Source organism: Panicum virgatum, chromosome 2N (assembly GCF_016808335.1).
Source record: "Panicum virgatum strain AP13 chromosome 2N, P.virgatum_v5, whole genome shotgun sequence".
In the NCBI taxonomy this organism is placed as follows: Eukaryota; Viridiplantae; Streptophyta; class Magnoliopsida; order Poales; family Poaceae; genus Panicum; species Panicum virgatum.
The window spans coordinates 50,356,560-50,375,376 of record NC_053146.1 but is presented as its reverse complement, the minus strand read 5'-3'; the positions used below and the strand labels follow the sequence as shown (position 1 = coordinate 50,375,376).

At 50.3% G+C, this 18,817-nt stretch overlaps 1 long non-coding RNA gene across 2 annotated transcripts; it reads right to left on the bottom strand.

Moving 5' to 3' along the window:
• Positions 1 to 1,434: 1,434 nt before the first annotated feature.
• Positions 1,435 to 3,017, bottom strand: LOC120658888. 2 transcript variants are annotated; one of them, XR_005668873.1, is made up of 3 exons: positions 2,490 to 3,017; positions 2,139 to 2,205; positions 1,435 to 2,056 (listed from the first exon to the last, which is right to left on the bottom strand). It is a non-coding gene; the product is annotated as an uncharacterized LOC120658888 (long non-coding RNA). The 2 variants fall into 2 exon arrangements; XR_005668874.1 differs by having other exon boundaries at positions 1,435 to 2,043; positions 2,490 to 3,010.
• Positions 3,018 to 18,817: the final 15,800 nt, after the last annotated feature.

Below are 18,817 nucleotides of genomic sequence, written 5' to 3'. Positions count from 1 at the left end.
TAAGTAGTCTTCGGATCATGAAAATGGTTTTTATCATTGAGGCCCCGTATGTTTTTTTCCAGTTTAAGTCATAAATCCCGTCACATGTCATTGCATGTTTAAACACTAAATAGGAGTACTAAATATAAACATATTATAAAATTAATTTCATGACTTAATTTTGAGACGAAATCTATTAAGCCTAATTAGTCCATAATTTGACCATTAATTACCACAATAATCATTTATTAATCATACATTAATTATACTTAATAGATTTGTTAAGATCCCTAATTGTAATTTATGCAATTATTTTTATATTAAATTAGCATTCCAAAATGACATCCAAATATTTAATGTGACAGCTACTTTAAAAAACTAAACGAGGGTTGAATTTCCATCACCTCCGGTTATGGCGAAGGTGATGCGCCCGGCTCACACGCTGCACCTCCACACCTTTGTGGGCTTCTATTCTATTACAATAGCCCAAGGCCTAACAATTCTTGACTTGAATGGGAGAGTTGATCTCAATCGAATGGGATGATCTGAAATGAAAACAGGTAGGGCAATTAATGGGCCAGTGGCCTAGACTACCAGCTAGATGATCCCCCCGGCCAGATGGATCCCCGCCCAATAGCTGGAAACCATCCAGCCCCAGTCCATTCAACATGGCACTCACGAAAACTGGCCCATCAATTCTACTTCCGATCGGACTCGTCCAAAACCGCCTGTCTCGGCCCGATCTGCAAATCATCTGCTTAAATGCTACGCTCTCCCCTCGCGCGCAATCCCCACGCCCACCTCTGCTCTCTCTCTTGCCTTCCTCCACTCATCTCCTCCTCTGTTCCGCTCGATCCGATTCATCCACCCCACGGGCCACAACTCTGCGCCCTCGCCTTCGCCTTCGCCGCCTCCACCTCTCCCCTTTACTCGATCCAGTTTGGCTCTGATCCCCATGGTGATGCCGCCGCGCTCCTCCTCGTCCGGCGTGCAGAGCATCCGCCGCGAGCTCCAGTGAAGGAGGCTCAAGCCCTTGGCGGGACGCCCAGGAGATCGGCCGCCAGCAAGCCATCCCCGCCGCCGCCGCTTGAGGGTGCACGCTACGGGCTAGTTTGGCAGCAGGAGCTAAATAACCTAGGGAAAAAACTCATCATGGGGAAATTTTTGGATGACCGATTCCTCCTCCACGTAGAGGAGAAATATCCCCGAATAGGAGAATGTCCCTGCTGCTGTTTGGAAGGTTTTTTCCACGGGGAGGAATCACGAACTGTCTCTTCCTGCTGTTTTGGAAGATATGATACATATGTTTTGAAAAAAAATATAAATGAAAAATCACAAAATTCCTGAAAATGAGTAACATGTGAAGACCTGCATCAACACATCATAATTATGTGATATTGTGAATTATTAGAGATGGCTGATGCATACAGAAGTTTAATTGAAGTACCATCAATATCCAAGCAAGCAAATCCATTCATCATAACATCACAGGTCATCTCCATTCACACATCCAGACAGATAATAAAAATTCAAATGGATAACTAAGAACATCGGAACTAGAACAGATTATGACATTAACTTCTTTCACAAATTTCACATTGGTCTTGCCGCTTCACTTTTCTTTTGTGTTCCCAACTGGCATAAAGAAGTATAACAAGCTAACAACATAGAACAAGGAAGCAGGGCTTCTCAGATTGCTTTCACCAAGTTCTCTGCATGCAAAAGATTTGCATCCAAGCATCTGTGATTTACCAGAGCTGTGATAACACTGAAACAGTTGCATCCAAGGACCTATTATTCAGACTGCATCTACTAAAAGAAGCAGTGAGAAAAACAAAGATAGCTGATTTTCCACTTGAGCACCAGCGCAAATTCAAGACAAAATTCATCGCTACTTGTAAACTTTGTCCATGCAGTTCAAGCTTCAAGCCAAACGTAACACACTGACCTACTTGGGATGCAGTTGACAGCATCAAGAGATCATTTGAAAGTAAATCCAGTTCTCCACGAAGACGAGATATCTAACTAGTACACTGGGCTTTCCATTCTCCTTTGCTTTCCAACCTGCAAAGCATAACTACAGGATAAACAAAGTATGAACTGGTACACAATGTTGCAAACTTGCCATTGCAGATACAATACCCAATTGTACAACTCACCTCAACTTATAGATGAACAGATTCAAAAGTCCAATTCCAATTTGAAAGCAAATCATAAGTTTCAGAGCTGCAAAGTGCAAATAGATTTATCCACAGTTATTTGCTTTTCCACAAATCCATGCCTGAGTTATACTCTCAAACAAACATGATTTATGCATTGATTTTGTTGCACAGATCATATTGCACAACCGGAATAGTCCTAGCTATGGCTCATATATTCGATCGAATCCACTAACAAATCCTTTTCTCATTGAAGTGCCAAGATAAACATAGATCTAAAACAGGCCATAGCTAGTTGAAGGTCGGAGAGATGTTGCATGTGTGCCAAGCGGGAAGTGTTGAACTGCTAACCTTGGATGAGGGTGAAACGACGGCTGGTAGGAACGGGAAGACGGGCCCAGAAGGAAGTTTCTTCACAGTTGGAATGGGAATGAGCTGCAGTTGTTGTGCTCATCGGACAGGGTGGGTGCTTCAATGGAGCGCTGCTGCTCCAGATCGTGGTCGCAGCTTTTCTTCCTCAAGATCTATGAGAAACTATGTGAGGAGGCAGGGAGACGCGGGCTCACCTGATGCGGAGGCGGTGGTGCAGTGGAGTCGCGCGCAGTGCCAGAGATGACGGAGGAGAGCGCAGCGGAGGCAACGCGCGCTGGTGGCGGCGGCGGCGGCAGGTCGACGGTGATGGAGGAAGTCGAGTCGGGCGCAACGGCGGCGGGGAGGAGAGGGGGATTCCTACCCAACCTCTGTAGGTCGGGCATGGTTCCGCGTGAAAAACAGACTCGATCGGGTTAGAAAACCCCTCGTCGCAGGCTTCCAAATAGATCCGAGAAATACCTCGTGGAAGATTTCCTCGTGGCCTTCCTCCGCGGGGAAACGACCGGGAACCCCGCAGGGAAGTGGGTTGCCAAATGAGCCCTACAAGGGCCGGGAGCCACGCCCTCGTCCACCACGACACGAGGATCCGTCGTCCACCGCCTCAAAGTCCCCACCACGCTCTGCTGGCACCCACGTACCGTGACCGCTGCGGCCTCGGCCTCAGCCTTACCCTTCGCCGAACCCCACTGCCATCCCTCCCTCCACGTCGCCGCCGCCGCCTCCTCCTCCACCCCGATCCGCCTCATCCTCGATCGGGTCCGCAAGCCCATCCACCCTCGGCACTGACAACCACATCAGTCCCGGCACTCAGGTTAGTGTCCGCATGAGGACCACGACGCTGAAGACTGGGGAGGATCTCATGTTGTGGCTCAGAGGGATGATTGTGTCGCCCATCCATAGAGGCTACGAGGTCGTCTACGACGGCAATTGGCCGCCCGGTGACCCCTACGGAACCGACCACGTCCCGCGCCAACACGTCAGAATGATCAAGCCCTCGCCATCGCCGACGACTCCGCCGCCGTCCCTACCTCCGTACAGGTAAAGCGCCCCCAGCTCGTCCGCCTCCGACACCACCACCACCGTGGCCGCCACGCAGAAGAAGGAGATGCGTCCAGTGCCGGGGGGAAGAACCTGCGCCTCATCTGCAGCCTCTTGCCGGAGATGGAGAACCAGGCCCGGGCTCCAGGATACTACTAGCTGTTGCTCAATTCCGCCGGATCCGTTGCTCGTCCGTTAATAACAGTCTCTGTTTTTGTGTGATAGTTCATGAATTGTCTCGAGTCTCAAGCTATCCTATGTGATTGGGAGAACAAATTGTTAGCATGGTTTGTGTAAATCCTGTTAACTTCTAATGATTTATATGCATGTTCGAAAGACTACTTGTAAACATTCTGGCAGAGATCATTAACCGGTTGATTTGTTTGAGCGTTTCCCGTGTTCTTGTTGCTTCCCCGTTATCTGAATTCTGAAACATGCGATTAGGCAGTTGGAGGTGCTGGTAGGGATTTAGGAGCATCTCCAACTCCAAAGTTTCCTATCTCTCTTCCCCATTCTTGATTTTTTGGAAAAAAGAAAAAAAAACACTCTTCAATAATTTCCCATCCAAATTTCCCATCTACTAGCAATTGGCAAGTTCATCTTCTTTGTACCTATATATGCTCACGATTCTGTAGCTCCCAATCCGAACTCCGGCGGTTGTTTTTTTCCATCGTGCGTCTTCTTCCCATGATTCTCTGGCGTCCTCTCCCTATCCTCGAGGTCGCGCAGCTTGTGGAGCTCCGGCAGGTTGTGGTCCCCGGTGCCGGCCTGCTCAAGGTGTCTCATCTCTGGCTCGGATGTCTCTGCGAGCGAGGCATGCATGTCAGCAGGGGCAGACTGTTGGTGGAGAGTGTCTCTGGGACGGACGGATACTACAACAGTAAGGGACAAGCACACAATTCAAGTAGTAATATTCTCTCTCTATTCAATGTGTCCCATCAATGAACATTACAAGGGGTATTTATAGGTGGTGTCACGCCTCCAATATACAATTACTCTTTTACACCATTACAACGGTCATATACCTGAAATATTCCTGGACGTACACGTGATTTCCATATCACAGCCTGGGTGCGGTACAGCTCAGAAGGGACCACAACTCCAGGCGGCCCTCTTCGTCCTGATTGACAAAGATCGTGGGGCCACTGATTACACCTCGTCACGGCGCTTGTGTCGCCCGGTCTTCGCGTTTCTTCGTCTTCCGACCCAAAGATCCACGAAGACGGGCCATCTCCGCGCTTGCTCTTGGCATCGGCTTCATTGTTCCCAACGTCTTGTCTTCGCGCACCTTCGGCGACCGGCCCGAAGGTGGTGTCCCCAACAGTAGCCCCTCGGAGCCTCGGTCCGATCTTCGGGAGGGGCGCGGCTTCGACTCCGTGGGCGCCGTCGGTGTCCCGAAGCGCCACCCTTCGGGCTGGGCGCCGCGACGGTAGCCGGCGAAGCACAGTTCGTGTTCACCTGTAAAAAAGTTGCACTCCCGTCGAGGAAGCAAAATTTTCATGTTCATAACTGTTAGTTCGCGCCCAAATTATTAGATTCGACCTTTGGCGGGAAATCTTGTGTTCGCTCGTAGACTTGAAAGGACAGAGATACCCCTCGGTCTCTTAATCTTATGTGTGTAGCGTGGGGTTTTGGCGTCTTTCCACTTCGCGGTGGCGCACGTGGTAAGTCTCGCGCTTGCCCCCCACCTATAAATAGCGGCGCCGTGACTGTGTGTTTTACTTTTCACTGCCCTTGCTTCCCAGGCTCCTCTCTTTTTGCTTCGCGAAGGTTCTTTCTGAGCGTCATTTTCTTCGAACTAATCTGGTGCTGAACTTCAAGAGTGGCGCTCTCAGAACACTCTGCATCTTCGAAGATGGCTCCGAAGAGGGATCAATCAAAAGGGCCGACGACAACTGTGCTTGGCTTGTCGAAGATGACTCCGTCCCTCCTCAATGACCTGGCTCCTTGGGGCTTCGTCTCTGCGGATGATGTCCGTGCTCATCCGACGGGTGAGACCATAGCTCATCCTCGCACAGACAAAGTGATCGTCTTCCGTGATTTGTTCACCGCCGGCCTTCGGATGCCCCTCAACCCCGTGGTGGTGGACATCTTCCGTCTGTTCAAGGTGTACTTGCATCAAATGACTCCTACCTCGATCGTGCAGTTGAATCTCTACATGTGGCTGTCGAAGACCTGCCGCCTTTCTCCAAGCACCGAAGGTTTTGCCCATGCCTTCAGAGTGCATTATCAACCGAAGAGGATTTCTTTACAATCAACCGGAGGTGCGGAGATATCGGCCATTCCCCAATATGGTTGCTATACCTTCGCCTTCCACAAGAACCTTCCATGTCCAGTCGCTGCGAGCAAGAACAAGTGGGCCAACGATTGGTCATCCTACTGGTTCTATCACAAGGTGACATTGGACCCCGTCACGAAGACCCATCCCCTCATCGTCGACCACATTACTGCTCTTGGCGATGTGCCGAAAGCCGCCTGTCATGTCCGAGTCGAAGATGAGGCTCTTCTCGCCCTGCTGCGGAAACTATCGAAGACCTTCAGCACGCGCGACATCATCGAAGAGTTCATCGCGTGCAGCTACTTTCCCGTCAGGGTCGGCTGGGACATCTCCAGTTGGTTGGCCGAGGACCGCTGGATCGAAGGTATTCCGGTACCTGATTTCACGACCGTCTTCAGCCTTCGGACCGAATGTGAGTTTTCATGCTTAAGCTCTTGTTGTGGTGTATGCTTTGCTCTTTTGCTTACACTTTGTGCTTCTTCGGCGATGCAGGGGTGGACCCTATTGTTATCGAGAGCCGGGCCGATGAGATGGTCAGGTCGGTCTCGAGGGACGAGTACAAAGCCCTTGTCGGGCATCTTAGCGGGGCTCGACGGAACCGGGTGTTCCACGCCTTGGGCCTCTCCGCTCCTCAGCGGGCGGCCGAGTTGAAGCTTGCTGAGGGCCAGGGCGGCCCGGAGAAGGCGAAGGCTTTGGAAAAAGCAAAACGGAAACGGACGTCTTCGTCCGCAGAGCCGAAGAAGAGAGGCCGACTCATCGACGCCATCTTGCAGAAGTCTCCCCTGCAAACCAAGGGGGACTCCGAAGACGATGGGAGCGAAGACAGCAACCGCGAGGCTGCCCAGGCGCCACCCTTCGCTGTTCCGAAAGATGCGCCACCCTTGAGGGTGGTCCCTCCGAATCTGGATCTTGAGTTCAGCACCGCTCCGGAGAGTGATGACGAGGAAGGCAACGAGGAAGTGAACATCGTCATCGACTCCCCCCATCGCTCGTCCGCGCCGCCCCAAGTCTCTGCCCCCGGCAAAGATGCCGAGAAGTTGCCTGAGCAGAACACTGCGTCCAGCTCTGGGACGAAAGGGAGTGTTGGCGAAGAGTCAAGCAGCACGTCGGACAGCAGCAGCTTCTTCGTCCGCAATGCTGACCCCGAAGCTGGTGCCACGGAGCTCGGAGTGAAGCCCACGGCCGTGCGTCTTGGCGGCAAGATCGTCAAGTCCCTTCGTTTTGATAGCCGGGACCGTGAGCGTGAACTACTGGCCGAGGCGGGTGGCTCGTTTTGCTTCCCTCTAATGGAAAAGGACTTGATGGCGAGTGGACTGATGAACATGCCGGAGAGTGTGCAAGATTTATCGCTGAAGGCCATCGTGGTTGCGCGCTGTGCCGCTCGACAGTTGGCGGCCAAAGAGAGCTCAAGGGCTGTCGTCGCAGATCTGGAGGCGAAGGTGGCTGCTTTAGGGGAAGAAAAAGAAGCACTGCAACAGCGCCTCGACAAATTTTCCGAGGAAAAGGCGACCCTCACCACGGAGCTGCTGGCGGCAGCTGCGGTGAAGGCGGAGGATTCAGCGAAGGCCGCGAAGTTGCTCGAAGACGACGCCGAAAAACGGCGGGCTCTTATGCACGAACGTTTCCATTCCTTCATGGAGTCGGTGAGGACTGGGGCGACCAAGGTTTAGAAAAGCTTCCGGACATCCTGAAGAAGTACGGGCTTGATGCTCCCGATGTATCTTCGGGGGACACCGTTGGGGTTGATGACTTCTTCAAGTGACTCCGAGCATGTATTGCTATGCTGGACGTTGGGGCTCATTTCAACGAGGATATAAGCGGTGTTGTCGCCGTTCGCACGCTAAGTGCTGCGGTGTACAGCTTGTTCCCTTCCGAAGCTGCCAGCGCCAGCACTGTGGAGAAGGCCCAGCTCCGTTTCCTCCGCGATGAAGGTTTTCCCTAGTCAAGAGAAGATGCAGTTCGCCTGGAGGCGTTGCCCGCACTTGCGAAGAACATTGCCAAAAATTTCATGGACCACTTCTTCAAGGGCGAAGGCAGCGCGATCGTGCGTCGCGAAGTTGAACGAATGAAGGCCCAGGTAATTTCGTCTTCTTTTTGATGTGCCTTTTCTTCGCCCTGAAGTGCATCTTAACATCTGCGAGAATTCGTGTTTTTTAGCTTCAAGCCAAAGCCGACGCTGTTGCGGAGCCCATCCTTGCCGAAGCTCCAACTGCTGATGCTGAAGGTGGTGGCGACCGAGCCGGTGGAGGCGCTACGCCGCCTTCTGGCGATGCTGGCAGCGAGGGAGGAAATGCCGGCGGCGGTCGTGGGGCCACCGACCGAGCCCCGGCGGCCGAAGACCAAACCACGGGGGGCTCTTCTCACCCTGCAGCTGGCGAGGAGTGAGGGCCGTGGTTGTGTGACAGTCTACTTTTGTGTTATAATTATGATTTTTTTGAAACTAACACCTTCGGTGCCTGCGCAGGACCCTGCGTTGGCCCCTGCGCAGGTGCCCGAAGGCGTGTTGCCTCGCCAGCAGAAGCGAGGGAATTTCTATGTCGCTGGTGCGCCCTGGGCGAAGTTCCACATTTGTTACCCTTCGGTTTCATTTGAAGAATTTTGGGCAGATAGGGAGCACGTTTACGATCTTCGAAACGCCGATACGAAGCATTTTTTTGCCGAATTTCAGCGTGATCCAGAAAAATACGCGAAGATCCTTGCTGACTGCGTGCTTCGTTGCGAAATAAAACAGATTCTCGATACCGATAGGCCTTATAGCGCTCCCGCCGGTCTCCGTGAACCGAAACCGGAGCCGGTGGATGAAGAGCCCCTGTCACCACATGAATTCATGTATCGTCGCAAAGGCATCTTCGATGAGAGTTCTAGTTAATTTGTGTTGCCCTCGATTTTAGACGACGACTTTGAGGCGTTTCTTCGACAGACAGCCGAAGAAATAATGGGTGTTGCGGTCCGCGAAGTTATATCTGAGGTGGACCGCATGGTCTTCGAGGAAGAAGACTCGGGTGTAACAATGTAACTTATTGGTTTTCTCGCTTTTTCGCGAGGTGTCTTATTGTAACAATGTAACAGATGTTATTGAAGTTTCTTGTTTATAACGGATGTATGCCGGTTTCCCGTTTGTCCTTCGACTGTGCATGGATGTACTGTTGCGAAGCGCCACCCCCCCTTTGCGCGGGCGAGGTCGCAAACGCGTTTTGGTTCGTTCATCATCACCGGCATCGTACGTGTATCTATTTTGCAAAGCGCCACCCCCCCTCGCTCGATTGGCGGGGAGGATGACATCCGTCGATTCTTCGGCTCTTGTTTCAACTATGCACGTCTTGCATGCGGCGTTGCTCATAAGGAATTTCATAGTGTTCTTCGGCTCTTTAGCCGTAGAGGTCGCGCCGTGCCTTCGGCTTTCGTGCGACAGGACTTTCCGCCTTAGGCTTTCGCACGTAAGGACTTTGTTAGGGGACCTTCGGCTCTTTAGACGGAGAGGTCGCGCCTAGCCTTCGGCTTTCGTACGACAGGACTTTCCTCCTTAGGCTTTCGCACGTAAGGACTTTGTTAGGGGACCTTCGGTTCTTTAGCCGGAGAGGTCGTGCCTAGCCTTCGGCTTTCGCGCGACAGGACTTTCCACCATTCGCTTTCATGCGACAAGATTTTTGTTTATTTCTTTAGAAGTGAAGCTAAGAGGAGCGAAGCCCCTAATCGGGATTGCACCTTGTGCTTACTTCTTCCAAGCATTATGGCTTGTACTTCGCGCCAATGACTCCCCTCATCGCTTTGACGAAGAGGGATAGACGCTTCGGTGCCTTTGCAGCGTGCCTGTTCCTTCGAGACTCTTTTGTGGGGGCCTTGTTTATATTTCACAAGGGGTTACATAGGGTTCCACCTCGTTAAAAACCTCACACCTTCGGCGCCCGAGTGGACACTCGAAAGCTTCCCACGTGAGGAAAAGAGTACGGGCCCTTCGGTACATTGTGCGGACTTACACATGAGAAAAAAAGGAAAGATGCAAAAAGAAAAAATTTGCCTACAAGCCCCTTCGGTTATTTCCCTCTGGTGGCTTTTACACACTTCCTACACATAGTACTTCTGTAGCATATCCTTGTTCCATGAATAGGGGTCTTCGGTGCCTTCTAGCGTGCGGAGCCTGCAGGCCTTTGGCCTTACCATAGATGCGACGATAAATGGGCCTTCCCACTTGCTGTGCATCTTGCCCTTTTGCTTGGCCTTCGGTATTCTTCGAAGCACCAAGTCCCCCTCTTTGATATCTCTGGGCTTCACTTTCTTATTCTTCCACCTTCGCGTTTCTTCTTGATATTTTCCCAAGTTGATTGCTGCTTGAATCTTGCCAGCTTCGATTGTGTCGATTGAGGGTTTGATGTCTTCTTCGGCGTTTTCTGGCCCTTCGGCTGTTCTCCAGGATTTGAGTTTGATTTCCTCGGGTGTTACGGCTTCTTTGCCATATAGTAGCTTGAACGGGGTGAACTTCGTGGTCCTGGACTCTATTGTGTTATGAGACCATATGACCCTCGGCAGCTCATCCGCCCATTTCCCCTTCGGCAGCTCAGTGATGTTTTTCTTGATGCCTGCGAAGATGATGCCGTTGGCCCTTTCCACAGCGTCGTTGGACTGCGGGTGGTAGACCGACGCAAAGCATGAGTTGGTGCCAAGTTGAGTGGTGAACTCCCAGAAAGTTGCGCAGTCAAACTGCTTGCCATTGTCCACTGTAACCTCCTTCGGGACCCCGAAGTGACAGACGATGTTCTGCCAAAAGAATTTTTGTAGGGCTCCTCCTGTGATGTCCCTGAGTGCTTTGGCCTTGACCCATTTGGAGAAGTATTCTACCGCCACAGCAGCGTACTTGTAGTTTCCTGATCCAACAATATCAATGCCCCATCGTGCGAGGGGCCATACCGGAGGTAGTAGCTGCACCTCGTCGGGTGGGAATTTGCTGTATGGGGCATGCCTCTGGCAATTTGGACATGTGCGAACCACATCGTGAGCGTCCGCCACAACCGAGGGCCAATAAAATCCTTCTCAAAAAGCTTTGCCGACCAGGGTCCTCGTTGCGATGTGCGAAGAACACATCCCTGCATGTATCTCTTCAAACAGCTGTTTGCCTTCTTCACGTGAGATGCACTTTAGGAGTGGTGCGCAGACTCCCCCTCGGTATAACTCTTCGCCTATGATTCTGTAATTCCTGGCTCGAAGTGCCATTCTCTTTTCTTCCTTCTCATCCTTCGGGATGAAGTGTCCGCGAAGGTTGGCCATTATGGCGGCCCTCCAGTCTTCGCTGGTTATGGCGTTGACGAATTTGGCTAGTTCTTCAGCACAATTGACGGAGGCCTGCTTTAAAGTTTCAAAGAACACATCTAGTGGTAATGAATCGAACTGTGCTGCTGCCTTCGCCAGTTGATCGGCTTGCTTATTCTTTGTTCTGGAGAAACTGCGGATACTAAACCCGAGGAAGTATTTCTCTATGCTTCGCACTGCTGCCAGGTACTTCGCCAATTCTGGCTTGAGAGCCCTGTTTGACTTGTTTATTTGGCCTGTGATCAACTCTAAATCAGACCTGATCGTTAATCTTCGCGCGCCCAGTGCTCTTGCTTTGTGAAGACCCAAGAGAAGGCCTTCGTATTCTGCGACATTGTTTGTGCACCCATTGAAACCAAGTCTTACTGCGTACTTCAGTTGTGTGCCCGAGGGTGCCATCAATACAGCCGAAGCTCCTGCTCCGTCTCTCTGGTAAGCCTCATCGCACTCAAGTTGCCATATTGCTTCTATCTTCGGCTGTTCTTGCGAAGGTGCAGCTGGGGTCTAGTCTACGATGAAATCTGCCAGGACCTATGATTTGATTGCTGATCTGGAAACGAAGTCGATAGTGTGCTCGGCTAGCTACGTAGCCCATTTGCCTATCCAGCCGGAGGCTTCTCTGTTTTCAAACATGTCCCTAAGTGGGAAAGAGGTTGGAACTTTAATTTTGTGGCTCTGGAAATAGTAACGAAGTTTGCGTGCTGCCATGACCACCGCATATGCCATCTTCTCCATTTCTGAGTACAACAACTTCGACCCGTTCAATGCTTCGGAGACGAAGTATATGGGCACCTGTGTTAATTCCCCTTCGATTGTGCGCTCTTCGACGAGGGCAGCGCTGACGGCTGCACCTGATGTGGAGTTATATAACAACAACTTCGCCTTCTCCGACGGGCTGGACATGATTGCCAATTTCTCAATGTACTGCTTGAGGTATCCTAAGGCCTTCGCCTGCTCTTCACCCCATTCTAAGTTGCCAGAGCCTTTCAGCGCCTTGAAGAATGGGAGGAACTTCTCTGCTGACTTCGAGATGAATCTGTTCAGCGAAGCCAACCTGCCTGTTAACTTCTGCACCCCCTTACTTGCGGTAGGTGGCTTCATCCGCCTAATGGCTTCGATCTTCTCTGGGTTTGCCTCGATTCCCCTTTTGGTGATCATGCAGCCCAATAGTTTTTCACTTCACACGCCGAAGACACATTTCTCTGGGTTCAACTTGAGGCCATGGCGACGAAGATTCGCAAATGTTTCGCGAAGATCTTGGATATGATCCTCCTTCTTTTTGCTTCTTACAACCACATCATCGACGTATGCGGAGATGTTTCTCCCCAATTGATCCCCCAATACTTTTTTGATCATTCTGTTGAAGGTGCATCCGGCATTGCGAAGGCCCTCAGGCATTCTCACGTAGCAGTATGTCCCAAAGGGGGTGGTGAAACTAGTCTTCTCTTTGTCTGCCTTGTTCATGAATATCTGGTGATAACTTGGGAAACAGTCCAACATACTGAGCATCTCCGAGCAAGCTGTTGCGTCAACCAAGGTGTCAATTCGTGGTAGTGGGTATTCATCCTTCGGGCACGCCTTGTTTAAGATTGTGAAGTCAATGCACATTCGCCACTTCCCATTCTTCTTCGGCACCATGACAACATTTGCTAGCCACTCCGGATACTGGACTTCGCGGATGACGCCCGCGTCCAGCAATTTTTGTACTTCGGCTTGAGCTGCTTTCTGCCTTTCTTCGGACATTGTCCTTTGGCCCTACTTTACTGGTTTCACCTTCGGGTTCACCCTGAGTTCATGTTCGATGACCTCTCGACTAACTCCTCGCAGATCCGACGAGGACCATGCAAACACATCTTGATTGTTGCGGAGGAACTGTATAAGCCTTGCCTCTTCGGCCTCTTCAAGCCCTTTCCCGATGATCACCATTTGGTCGGGCACATCCTCGCACAATGGTACTTTCTTCATGTGTTCTGCCAGAGATACTCCTCCTGACTCTGGCTCTTCGCTGTTTGCAGCATCGGTATCCTCGTCTTGTGTTTCAATGACATGGACATTCTTGTTGTCAATTGATGCATTGTCTTCGCATGTTCTTGCTTCTTCCTAGTTGCCAAAGACTGTGATAATTCCTCCAGTCGAAGGTAACTTTATGCATAGATAGGACTGATGAATCACTGCTGCAAATTTAACCAAGGTGTTGCGCCCGAAGATGGCGTTATATGGGTAGTTGATGTCAACTACATCGAAGGTTATTGCTTCGGTTCTTTGTGCTGCTCCTTCGCCGAATGTGACATTGAGCTCTGTCTTGCCGAGATCTTTGATTCTCTTGCCTCCAAAGCCAATGAGCGGATACTGTGACTTGTGCAGGGCTGTTTCTATGAAACCCATTTTTACAAAGCACTGTCATACGAGGATGTCTGCGGAGCTCCCATTGTCCACCAATATTCTCCCTACATCGTTCAATGTGAAGTGCACTGAATTCTTGCTGATGTTGGCCCTGATGACGAGGGGGTCATTGTGTGGGTAGTGTTGCAGCCGAAGGTCTGCCTGTGTGAAGGATATCGGGGCATGCGACCAAGTTGTTCGGAAGCATTTGCCCTCACCGACATGAGAAACAGTTCTAAAGTACTCCTTGCGCTGCCACTTTGTCTCAAGCCCTGGTTCGTTGGATCCTCCGGAGATGGCGTTGATGATGTTCACCCTGCTGCCCGAAGGTGCATCGATTGCTCGCTCTAGAATCTGCCCCGGCTCAAGTTTCGGAGGTGGAGGTAGATTTGTTGTGTCTCAAGACAATGGTGTGGAGCTTCTGGACCATGTCTGACTGTACTGCGGAGGTGGTAGCATTGGTACTGATTGTTGCGGAGGTGGTGCATACGGTAGCGGGTTGTAATTGAAAACTGGGTATGACACCGGGCAATTTGGCGTAGGAGCCCAAGTGGTTGCCGTTGCCGAAGACTGTGGTGGGAACTGCGAGGTATGATTTACTGGCTTCGCTGGCTGGGAGTTCTGCCGATCAAACTCTTCTTTTCTTTCAATGGCAAAGGGGCATTTATTTGTCCAATGGCCTTTGTCCTTGCCGTGGAAAAAACAGAATGGAATTTTTTCTCTTCGACCGCCGCTGTCTCTTCGGCCTTTGTTGTGTCATTCTTCGCAATGGTGACGATCATCGCGGTTGGATCTTTCTTTGTGGCGGTCCCCCTCGCCTTTGCCCCTGTGATGGTGTCTATGCTCTCGGGGTTCTTCTTCAGACACGTTGTTCACTATTCTTTTCTGCTTCGGCTCGTCAGCGTGCCACGGTTTTGTATGGGACCTCTCGCTGCTTCGCGACTTCTTCTGCTCGTTCTTCTCCTCGAGCCTTCTTCCCTTCACACGGTCGGATATGCAATATTCTTGCATTATCTCGAATAGCTTCGTGATTGTCTTCGGCTTGCGCCGGGATATGTATTCTCCGCATGGTCCCAGGTTGATCCCCTTCACCACCGAATCGATGATGCTCTGGTCGGCAACATTTGGTGCTCTTGCGCGAAGCTTCATGACACTCTGAAGATATTCTTGCAAGGTCATGCTTCCTTGTCTTAGATCATGAAAATTGTAAGATGTGACTTCGTCGGGCCTCATGGCGCGGAAACTTGCACATAACTCGAGGCGAAGCTGTTTCCAAGACAGAATGGTTCCTGGTGGGATGTTTGATATATGAATTAAGTTTTATAAATTAAGTTCTAACTTGACATGTTTATCATAGTTTTATAAATTAAGTTTTATATGATATTTGATATATGAAATAATATGGACTAAATAATAATAATTTGATAAGAAATACAACGAGAAATCAAACTATATCATCATTGTGTATGGAATATAATGTAACACCCTAGATACTAATTGTAGCTATAAGCTAGATCAAGTAATTTTTTTGAAAAATTAAGACCTTAAAATATGATAACAGTTTGAAAAGAATACAAATGTGTAGGTTTTATACTAGTACTTCAGTAGTTTAGATAAATGAATATTTTCGGTTGTTCTCCATCCTATGGTCTTTTTTCCACCATACCATCTCCATCCTTTGGTCAGCGTGCCGCTCATCATTGCACCACTTGCTTGACCTAACCAAAACCATCGCTTGAGGTGCCTCCCATGGATCCCACTACACTATATATCTATTATATTAATAAGGAAGTGTTGTTAAAAAAAAGAGAGCCATCCTATTCACCGAGATGATTTAGAAATTTTCACGTTAATCTAAAAAAGAGATTGATTTACACCGTTGGATTTTACAAAGATCTAACGGTCTAAATGGACTCAAGAGTCCATATCAAATATAATTAAAAAAATCTAATTTTAGAATTAAAAAATTAAGAAAAATTAGTATAATCAAAGAGTCCATGCCGAATACAAAAATTAGTCAGACTTACCCACCCAACCAAGACCACGCCGTATGGCACGACTAATAGGGATCAAAACAGGTTGATCTTGATAGATGGAAGTAAAATGATGGTTCAAAGCAAGAAAATAGCAAACGGTTCTCTGACCTACCAACCAATACACAATCCTGCCCCAACAAATTCAACTAGACCTTGGCCATGCCCATGGGGCACGATGATGGGATCAAAACGACCTAATACATGAACACAAAACGATGACACAATTATTGATTATTTTGTATGCTTATCCGTATATAGGCTTCCAAAGACGTCAAGGACCATAAGAAATTCGGCACAACGGTAGTAGACAAATCTTCATGCAGGTGATGCTGGCAAAATTTTCCTCCATGAGCTAATTCGAGTTTTTCTCATGTAGTTACGAGCGCATGATGTTGATTAGATGTTGTACATATGCACATGTAGCTTCGGAGTTAATTCGTACAAAATAAATATAATGTATATGCACATAATTTGATAGATAATGTGAAAATATGTATAATAAGGCTTAGTGATGCATATTGGTTAAAGAACAAAGGCAAGAGGAACAAACAAAATAGACTGCTACAGCAAAGCATTTACAATAAAAAGATAAAATGTAGCAAAACTAGTCACGCTGTTAGTGTGGACCAACTCGCTAGTTAGAGCTATAATTAATAATATCTAGGGTGTTACATTATATTCTATATACAATAATGATATAATTTGATTTCTCGTTGTATTTTTTATTAAATTATTATTATTTAGTCCATATTATTTTATATATCAAACATCATATAAAACTTAATTTGTAAAACCATGATAAACATGTCAAGTTAGAGACAATCTGACAGGGGTAAAGTGCTTAATATGCTGTCAAAAGTTTAAATCAATTATTTAAATATCTTAATGACTTAAAATGAAAAAACTCAAAACTACAAAGTTGTAGATCTCGTTGAGAGCTACAATTTTCATATAAAAATCATCTCCATCCGAATTCGTATGAAAAAGATATGATTTTTCTAAGGTTGGACCTTGTCATGCCGGCGGGGATGACGTGACAAGGCTATACTGTCACGCCGGTGGTAGTGGCGTGACAAGGTTGACATGTGGAATATGAGCTGGCAGACCCCTTCCGAGCGCTACAAAGGATGGCAATGTGGCACACCTTGTCATGCCAATGCATGTGGCGCGACAGCGTGTTTTTGTCACGCCACGCGGACTGGTGCGGCCAAATGGGTTAGATCTGTAAATATTTGCCCGGATGAGTTATTTTTAAAACAAAATTGAAAAATAGGTTAAAAATAAAAAAAATCCCGTGTGCCACGCAGCAGTTCGTACACGCGGCTGCTGCCTGCCTGCTGATCAATGCACCAACCAATGACGCAAGAACGGCATCACCACGCTCAGCAAGCACGGGCACGCAGGTGGCATGCGATTGCGTGCGCCCTGCCCCTGATCCACCTACGGCACCGGAGGAACCACGGCCGCGCGCGGCGCGCGTGACGCATGGCGCCGCGCGCACGCACAGCCATAGCCTGGCCGCGCCGCGAGGGCGACGTGCACGAGCGCCTCCGCAGCGGCTGCGGCCTGCAGGCGGCCATCGCGCGGCGCGGCGGGTTTAACTGGAGCCGAGCCGAGGCCCCGCGCGCGCGCGCGGGCGGACGCGGACCCCTCGCTCTCCCCAGACTGAATCTGCAGGCGGAGTTAACGCGCGCCTGCTCTGCTCTGCTCGGCCTCTCCCCGTCGCCGCCCCCCGATATGGGGCGCTGCCGCGGCGCGGCCGCAGGGCCACGTTCTCGGCGCCGTTTCGGGGCGGCCTGCCCCGAGTAAACACGCCTCCCGCGTTCCAGGCCGCCGCAGCAGCGCCCCCGTGGCTCACCGGCCCGGAACGCGCGGCGTTTATTTGAGCCGCGAGCGTTTCTCCAGCACGAAGCCAGCCACCTCGCTCCCAGAGTTCCAGCCTTGCTTGCACACTGAAAGCACACACGCGCGCGCACAAGCGAGAGACTCTGCAGTCACCACGCTTCGTTCTCGTCCTCGCCGCGGAAGCTAAGCAACTCCGGCCGCACTCTTCTGATTCGGGGCATGGCGAACCATGGACGTCGTGTCGGTAGATCATAGATGGATGGCCTGGCACCGATGTGGATGGCGTCTCTGATTACCGCTTGGTTTCCTCGCTCTCAGGGCTCGCGGCCGGCAGGGGGGACGACGGCGCCGCCCTGGCATGGTGAACGGTGGAGTGGACCTCGAGAGTGATGACAGAAGAGAGAGAGCACAACCCAGCACCAGCGAGGAAAAAGCCTCGCTTCTGCGAGGGCCGTGTGCTCTCTGCTCTCACTGTCATCGCCGTCCGGCCACCCAACGACCATTCCCGTGCCCATGCGACTTGCTTCTTCTCGAGGGTTGGTTGGTTCAACGCAACGCATTCTGTGGTTGTTGTGTTTCATGTGCGCTACTTGCCGCGTGCAGGTGGCGCCGTTGCGCAGCCGGCGGCGAGGATTCTGCCAGGGATCAAGGCGAGCTTCGCGGGATCAGTGAGCAGCGGCACACGGCGGTGGTTCTACCTGAACGCGCGGCGCGATCATGGAGGCGAGCGCGACGTGCTGTGCGCCCGCTGGGCGCTGGCCATCCTCAAGGGTGTCCTCTCTCATCGTCGACCTGCATTCAGCCGTCGTCACCGACTCGCCGCACTAGACGTCTAGACCTCTCACGGGCCTTGTCTTCGTCTTTGCACGGGAAGGCATGAGCATGACAGCCCCATGGCCGGAAGCCAGATATGCTGCGTCGCAACTTCCGGGGAATACAAGTATTTGACTGCAATATTCTTGTGACATCTGGGTGTTCCATGCTGCTGGCTCGTTCCTCGTCCTTTTTCCCTCTAGAGATAGAGAATATCCAGCCCCATTATTCAGTAAGAACGCTTTGCTTCCTTGTTCTAACCTGATTCAACATTCCAAGACGTCGTTTCTTTGAGTAAAACACGGCACACATTTCTCCTTTCATGTTTAGTTTAAAACTACTTCATGGCATTACATGCTACAGAGTCTGGAAGGAATGTACACACACACCTACTGCTACCTTTGAGCACAGTGCTCAGACAAGAATGCTACTCTTATCAACGAACAGATTATGGCCCTGTTTGGGTCCGCGGTGGCAATGATTAAACGCGGTAAGTGGAAATAATCCCGCCAAACGCTTCGCGTGAGACGCGCGTCTAGGCAACGCCCGCAACGAAAAAAGCAAAACTTTGTACTGCGCGAGGGAAAAGCGGAGAAACGGCGTCCGAGCTG